The sequence below is a fragment of the Lactuca saligna genome, chromosome 4, assembly GCF_052625555.1.
Source record: "Lactuca saligna cultivar CGN05327 chromosome 4, ASM5262555v1, whole genome shotgun sequence".
NCBI classification, from domain to species: domain Eukaryota; kingdom Viridiplantae; phylum Streptophyta; class Magnoliopsida; order Asterales; family Asteraceae; genus Lactuca; species Lactuca saligna.
In genome coordinates this window covers 317,110,429-317,118,310 of record NC_136420.1, presented here as the reverse complement: position 1 = coordinate 317,118,310, position 7,882 = coordinate 317,110,429, and the positions used below count along the sequence as shown (strand labels likewise).

The 7,882-nt window shown below is 35.9% G+C and overlaps 1 pseudogene; it reads right to left on the bottom strand.

Moving 5' to 3' along the window:
• Positions 1-659: 659 nt before the first annotated feature.
• On the bottom strand, positions 660-3,481 carry LOC145044020 (receptor-like protein kinase FERONIA pseudogene; annotated as a pseudogene).
• Positions 3,482-7,882: the final 4,401 nt, after the last annotated feature.

Here is a 7,882-nt window from a genome sequence, read left to right as displayed (position 1 = left end):
TATTCTCGAATTTTAGGGTTAGGTATCCTTAAATACATCACAAGTTACAAACTAGCCCTCTTAATGTGAAATAATGACCCCATGACCCCCATACATGATCAATGATTGTTTTCTTACCTTTTTAGTGCCCATAACTTGAATCTAACCATATAAAAAAGTGATTTAACATAAACCATATCGACACTAATCTTGATTACAAGAATGGAAAATTCGGTTTGTTATAAGAGAGACTAGAAGGGACAATGCGGGTTGGAGGAGATGGATATGGGTGATGGGCCGAGACAAAAGCGTTGATGGAAGAGGAGATATAAGATGGAAAAGAAGTTATAGAAGAACAAGGCGTTTGTTACCAGGTTTTCTAAAATTGGGGGATTTTTCCCGCTAGCCACTAAGGAGGAAGATATAAAAAATTATAAAATGACAGCTAATTTGAGGAGACACCAAATATATCTTAAAACCTTCAAATTAAGAGATAATGTTATTTATAGCATCCACGTTTGCGTGTCATAAATTTAATGCCTGGCATAGTTCGTATTTCATTAAAGGCCTTTATTGTAGTATTGCGTCTTACATGTTTACAAACTTTTTTATTTGAAAAGTATGTTAAAAGTATTTATATTAATACACATATTTCATATTTGGGAATGAAGGCTAGGAGATGCAAATACAAAACTTGATTACAAAATTTATCACTGATATTTTTTCCTATATACGTATAAACTATGTTACATATATTCTTAAAATATATCACACATAGAAATCTAAAACAAATGCCGTACCACCAAATGAATAATTGTTTGTTTCCTTCCCTACAATAATATAATATGACCTACCGTCCTGTTGATTTCTGCATCTCGGAGAAAACTGTCTCTGACTTGAACCCTTCGAAGCTGCTGCTAATCGACGATGTACCATTTCTTATTGCACTTGATCCCGAAAACACTTCATCGTCGGTTGTAGTTGGCTCAACATGCATTAAAAACGGAAGTTCTTGATTATCCGACACCACATCGCCACCTCTTTTCGCAGCACTTTCTTGTAACTGCAATGCAAACTCCAGATCCCAGACAACTTCTTCCATGGTTGGTCGCTCGCTTCTTTGCTCTTTCAAGCAGTTAAGTGCTACCTCCCCAAACTTCCTCAAGCACTCCGGCGCAATCTCACCCTTCACTTTCGGATCAACTATCTGTTCCAGCGTCGCCTTATTCCGGTAACATAATTTCGCCCATTCCGCCAAGCTCACTTGTTCTCTAGGAAGCGATGGAATCATTACAGGTCTAGCACACAATACTTCAAGAAGAACAACCCCAAACGAGTACACGTCGGATTTATCTGTTAGATGCTGGGTTCGATAGTATTCAGGATCCACATACCCGATGCTACCTTTCACCACTGTGCTAACGTGGTTTTGTTCTTGATGATCTCTAGGTCCTAGCTTCGACAACCCGAAATCCGACACCTTTGCGACCCAGTTTTCATCGAGTAAAATGTTTGTCGACTTCACATCCCGATGAATAATCGAACGATTTGCTCCTGTGTGAAGATAATGCAAACCTTTGGCTGCTCCAATGCAAATATTGAGACGTGTTTCCCATGACAAATGTGACTTTTTTGTTTTGTAAAGATGTTCCCGAAGAGTCCCATGAGCCATGTAATCATACACCAGTATCATCTCTCCTTCATCATCACAGTATCCGATCAGGGAGACTAGTTGCACATGACGTAATTTTGACAGCATCCCGATTTCTGTACGGAATTCATGTAAACCTTGGCTTGATGATTGGTTTAGTCGTTTGATTGCTACGGTGGTTGTAGTATTGTCCAAGTACCCTTTATAAACCTTACCAAACCCTCCGTTTCCGATGATGTAACTGTCGTCAAATTCATTTGTAGCTACCTTTAATTCCGTAAGTGAAAAACGACGACAACGATCTGATGGAAGCGTTGAATGGCTAGACTTTGTAGATTTTGATTCACTATGATCAGCTGGGCCCCACGATGACTTGTCGTCGGCGGTAGCATAGTGTTTCACTCGCCTGCGTTGGAGTAAAACTATAAGAACTAATACAGTCAACACGACTAACCCTCCCACAACACCTCCAATTATCACGGCATATGGGGTATTCTTCTTGTTCCTTGTTCCGCCGAATGTCGACGACGCCGGTGGTGGTGGGGTTGTAGAACTAGGTTCTGGGTTGGGGGCAGAAAGATTACCCATCATGTCCAGCTTAAAGACTTCCAAACCATTTAGAAAAAAGTCACGATATTCTTGAGATTGTTCATTAGGATGCATTGCGAGCCATAAATCTGGTTTGCTTTCCTCACGATCTTGGCTGTTGGCATACACAACGTAATCCTTGAAAACAGCATACCCGCTACCTGGAGTCCAGTAGAATAGATCGGCTTCATCCTCAGCCGTTTGATTATTAATGAAGATTTGAAAAATCACCTGTCCTTTATACGTGTATTGTGGTATAATACTGCAAAAATGGAGCCTGAGCATGTACCAAAACCCAGAATCAACGGGAAGTCTCCACGTCATGGTGACGTCGGCGGTGATATTGCTCCTGCTCCTTTGGGTTTGATAGACTATCTCAGGTGCGGTATAGTTTGGTGTCTCCGTGGTGTACGTAATCGGAATTTCAGTCTTAGGTGTAAACCCAAGCGCTGATGAGGGGTATAGGTAATGATCATCTGCATCCCATGATCGATACATACCGGTATCATCATTTGCAGAAATTTGTGCCCCACCGACGTTTAGCCGGTAAATATTTTCAAGAGCTGTCTGGTCATGAATACCAGGTGCTGAATTTGTACCCACGGATTTGAAGTTGTTACCTATGTAATAAAGATTTTCCGGCATAGAAACAATTTCAATACCGTTGATGAAAGCAAACGATTTGGGTGATGGGGTAAATGTAACGTTGAGGCTCTGGCTATCTTTGACATGGATGATAAATTCTTTGATAAAGCTGGAAACTTTGGGACCTGATTTGGAGAGAAAGGAGGCGGTTAGGGAAGCGCTGAAGTTGGTCAAAAGAGAGTAACCGTTGGATGTAACGGAGAAGAAAGATTCGTCGGCGTTGAGGTCGGAGTAGATCGCGGGGTAGAAATAGAGGCGGAGAAATTTTGGGCCTTGGGACACCGGAAACCTGTAGGTGAATGAAGATCTGTTGAAGATACGAGCAGTGGTGTAAGGGATTTGATAGACTGAAGGATCTTGGAAGGAAGGTGTGTATGAAAAGGAGGTGGCGGCGGTGTTGGAGTGTATGAATTTAGAATCCTCATCGCCATCCCATCTCCGGCCGGAAGTTACGGCGGTGGTGGAAGATGAACCGCAGTCGAGGAGGAAGTTATCGGTGGCTTTGTATGGTTGTGCGGCGGTGATGGTGGTGGAGAATAGGAGAAAGAAAGAAAAGAGTTGTAAACAGAAGCGAAACATGATAGAATTATTGGTGATTTAAAAAAATTGATAGTGGTGTTTTATAAATCATCACGAGTGGATACACAGTGAGAATTGTCAGCGTCTTTCAAGAATCAAAAGTTGACCTGGCAAGTCTTTTCGGTCTTCCTCAATTGTCAGTACTTGCAAATAATTCTAGGGGTGAACGATACGTCGGGCATTAGGAGTTATACCATAGAAAGTGACATGTTAATATACTATTTTGGTGTGGAAAAATCATTTAATTGAGATGCTTTTAATTGTAACAGGTACATGAACAAAAATCCATTTGAATGAGTCAATTATGCAAAATGAATATTAACTTTGATAAGCCATTATGTGGCTACGAAATGAAGATATCTCCACCACTCATTAACGGGCCTATCTTATAGAAAAAGTGGATCAGGGATAGCCAAGTTAGAAAGTTCCTATTGCTTTAGTGTAAGTTTGTCAAGATCATAATCTTACATATGATCGTTTTATGTTTTGTAAGATCAATAATCGCAAGACCAAATCCGGATCCTAAGATTCTACTAAAATGAACTCAAATGCAAATTTCATTATAAGGTACTGAGTGTTTCAAAATCTCACATATGATCATTTTATGTTTTGTAAGATCATATGATCGTAAGATCAAATCCGGATCCTAAGATCCTATTAAAATGAACTCATATTCAAATTCCATTATAAGGTACTGAGTGTGCAATATATATTATAGATTGACTAGCAGTTTACCCACATCAAACGACGGATATAAATAGTTTTTTTGAAAATTAATTTGTTGAGGAGATTAAATTTTTTTGAGCAAATAAAAGTAAACTTAAAAGTTAATTTACATGTTTTATAATAATAAAAAGATTAAATTATAATTTAACTTATAGTTTGGTGTTTTATATTGTTGATAGTGTAGACATCTTCAAAACATTTTAGGACTATTAATTCTGATCATATAATTTACCAACAAATCCAAGGTTCAGTTTTCAAGTTTATCCCGAGACTATGCCCATAAGTAGAGGTGTTCAAAATCGGATACCCGAAATTTTCGGATAGTAAATTTCGATATCCGAATTGTAGTATGATGCTTGCTAGTGTTGTCTTTTGCCTCTTCATTTTTTGATTAGTTGATAGTATGACATGTCAACATATTATGTTTGAGGGGTTGATAACGGATCGGAACAAGAGCTGGGAGCCTAGAATACTCGTGCTTATGACTGGACGTGCACTATAGCCGTTAGCCATCATTCATGACTAGACATGCATTAGTGTCGTTATCCGTCGTTGATAAGTAGACGTGTACTAGAGTCGTTTTTCATTGTTTATTAGGTGGATCAATTTTAGAGTTGAGAGACTTTGTATTTATGCATTGTGGGATTAAAAACCCTGTGTCACGACCCGAAAATCATATCATTGATGATGTTAGCTTTCCATTATATATATATATATATATATGATTTCAGCTTTATGAGGCTAAAATAGAATAAAGTAATTAAAATGATATTATTTAATATATAAAAAAAAAAAAAAAAAACAAACCAGTAAATAAGAAGGATATAATTCTGAAAGTCCCAAACCCTTTGTAGATTTGTAGACCAAATATAAATACAAAAGAACATATTGTAAAGAACATAAGATATTCTCCAAATTGTGTTTCACCAAGAAAGGGTTTGTTTTCAACAAGAAAATGGGTTGTTATAAAGACGATCACCAGACATTCACAACATTAGTGTTTCACCCTAATGTGGTATATATCCTAAACTATACTAGTGAATCCCTTTAGTCAAGGGATCGTATCTAATCTACATATAAACAAATCTGGTATAAAAGAAATGTATCAAATTAGATCTTCTCCAAATTCGGATATCAGCACCAACATATCAGCTGATGATCAGAGCATCAACATCAACGTCTAGGGACCATCTTTAGCTTCAATCATCAGCGTCATGGTCAAGCTGATCAGCTTCAACTTCAATAGATAGAGAATGACCATTATTGAGTATCATCCGCATATCATATGATCAATGTTTCATCAGTGTATAACCATCATCATCTGGACACACTGATCAGTCTTCAATAAATGGTGTTTTCATGCATTTTGTGTTGATAGATTCTTTAGGGTCTTTCAGTCATCATGGGATGTTATTTAGTCTTCGACATATAAACTTCCATCAACCTATCTTCAGATTAACTAACTAAACTAGCTCTGACAAATCAGCTTGTCTAAGTTATGCAATTTACACTTACTTATACAAGATTGACTATCTATAATGAGTATATAAACTATAACTATGAAGTATATATTTTGAATCATCAAATCTATACAAATAAGTAACCCAACAAATTCAACTACATTGATTTATGGAATTATTAGGGTGAAAATAATTCACTTACTTGTTATAAATTGTGTCGAGGGGTCAAACTGTCATGAAAAGGAACTTTAATTGTGAAGGTATATGAGGTTGGGGAAGAGGGGATGTAAAGTTGAACGTCTAAGGACTAATTCATAAAATTCATCCATAACTCCCATCAATCAATAGAAGTGATCGATTCTCCTAAGTTGGTGTTTCTTGTTTTGCGACTGATCTTTTGAGCAAGGTTCACAAGGTAACGCATGATTGATCATTGGTTGTTTCCCTTTAGTTGCGTCGAATAGTAAGAAAGAAAAAAGAAAAAAATATGTGTGTGTATGTATGAGGAGGGAGGGAAGAACATGAAACAGAAGGAATTAAAGGTGGGAAGAGTAGTGCCAGGAGGAAGAAAGTAATGAGAAAAACGGAATCCTCTAGTCCATTGACTTCAAGGTAATGATTTCGAATTCATTCCTTATGTACTCACATGAGCATGGAGTCCAATGGTTCTTATGATTATTCTTTTTTTGAAATGAAATCAAACACGTTAGTCTCATTCTTTATGGTAGTAATTGTTTTCAGTTTGCAGATCTTCTTGGCCTCTTCTATCTGTACATTGCAGACCATGCCTTGACATTAGCCTTTACAGACTGTTTTTATTATTATTATTATTATTATTATTATTATTATTATTATTATTATTATTGAAGAATGCAGACCTAAAAATGTGTGTGCGCCCTCTACTTGGTTCAAACGTGGACCAGAGTGTTCTAACATCTTCAGACATCTTCTAGCCTAAACACACACACACACACACACACATATATATATATATATATATATATATACATATATATATATATATATATATATATATATATACATATATATATATATATATATATATATTGAGTTTATATTTATTCCAACTTTATTAGTAATAAACAATTTGAAAAAAAAAAACAGTTACAATACTTAAAAAAAAATTCGATGATGCAAACATGATATTATGGCAATGAACTCTATTTCTCATTATAGCAATGAACTTTGTTTCTCATTACACAAACGACCGTTTCTTACTGTAAACTTATATACATGTTTTAGCAATGAAATTGTTTGCTCCTTGTAGCAACGAACTTGATTATTTTAGCAATGAAAACTTTTTTACTCGTTTGAGTAACAAACTTTATTTCCCATGAGAATATGAACGTTGCATCTCATTTGGACAACGCACTTTTATCTCTTACACGCTTCATCGCCACCACTCCATTTCTCTCTTCATCTCTCTACACCCACAAAAATTTCTAGAAAACAAACCCAATAACACTCCTCAAACTCAAAATCTTCATCATATTGTAGTGTTCTTAAAGGTAAAATCGATTTCTACTTTACTTTTCCTTCAAGTTTTGTTATTTTCTTACACTTTCTTTTTCTTCTACTCCATTCTATTGTAAAATCATGAACACTTGCACCTACTCACGGTTTTGATGATGATGGTGGTAGGATTTCATCCAAAAACAACATGCATGTTGTAGATGGTGAAGTCCCATGACCTAAACCTAAGTCAAAATAAAAATAAATGCATTTTTCTACATGTTTTGGTGGAAAAACACAACATGCATCCAAAGTTTTCTTTCAAAAATGAATTTTTAACATTTAAAACTCATGAATGGTCTTCAAACCAACATGCATATGATGATCTTTAAGCTTAGACACTAGATCATCAAAGTATGTTGTTAAAAAGCTTTCAAATCGGTTTATAAAGGATTTATTCACAAATAAAGATCTAAAACAACTTTTCCGATCAAATTCAATTTTTCCCTGTATTCCACCAACAAAATGAGATGTTCTACAAATGTTCAGAAAATAATTCATTTTTCTCGAATTATTATAACTATTGCAATAAAATACAGCAACAAATCATATTAAATGCTTTCTGAGGTCTATAAATCCTAGGTAAATTCATGGATGACCCCTAAGGTAAATTATGAACTCTCATTAAGGTTCATCGTTTTTTGTTACAGTTTATTATGGTTTTGAATTTTCTTTTTGTTAGCCCCAATAAATCATAAAACCACTTTAGAGAATGTGAAAA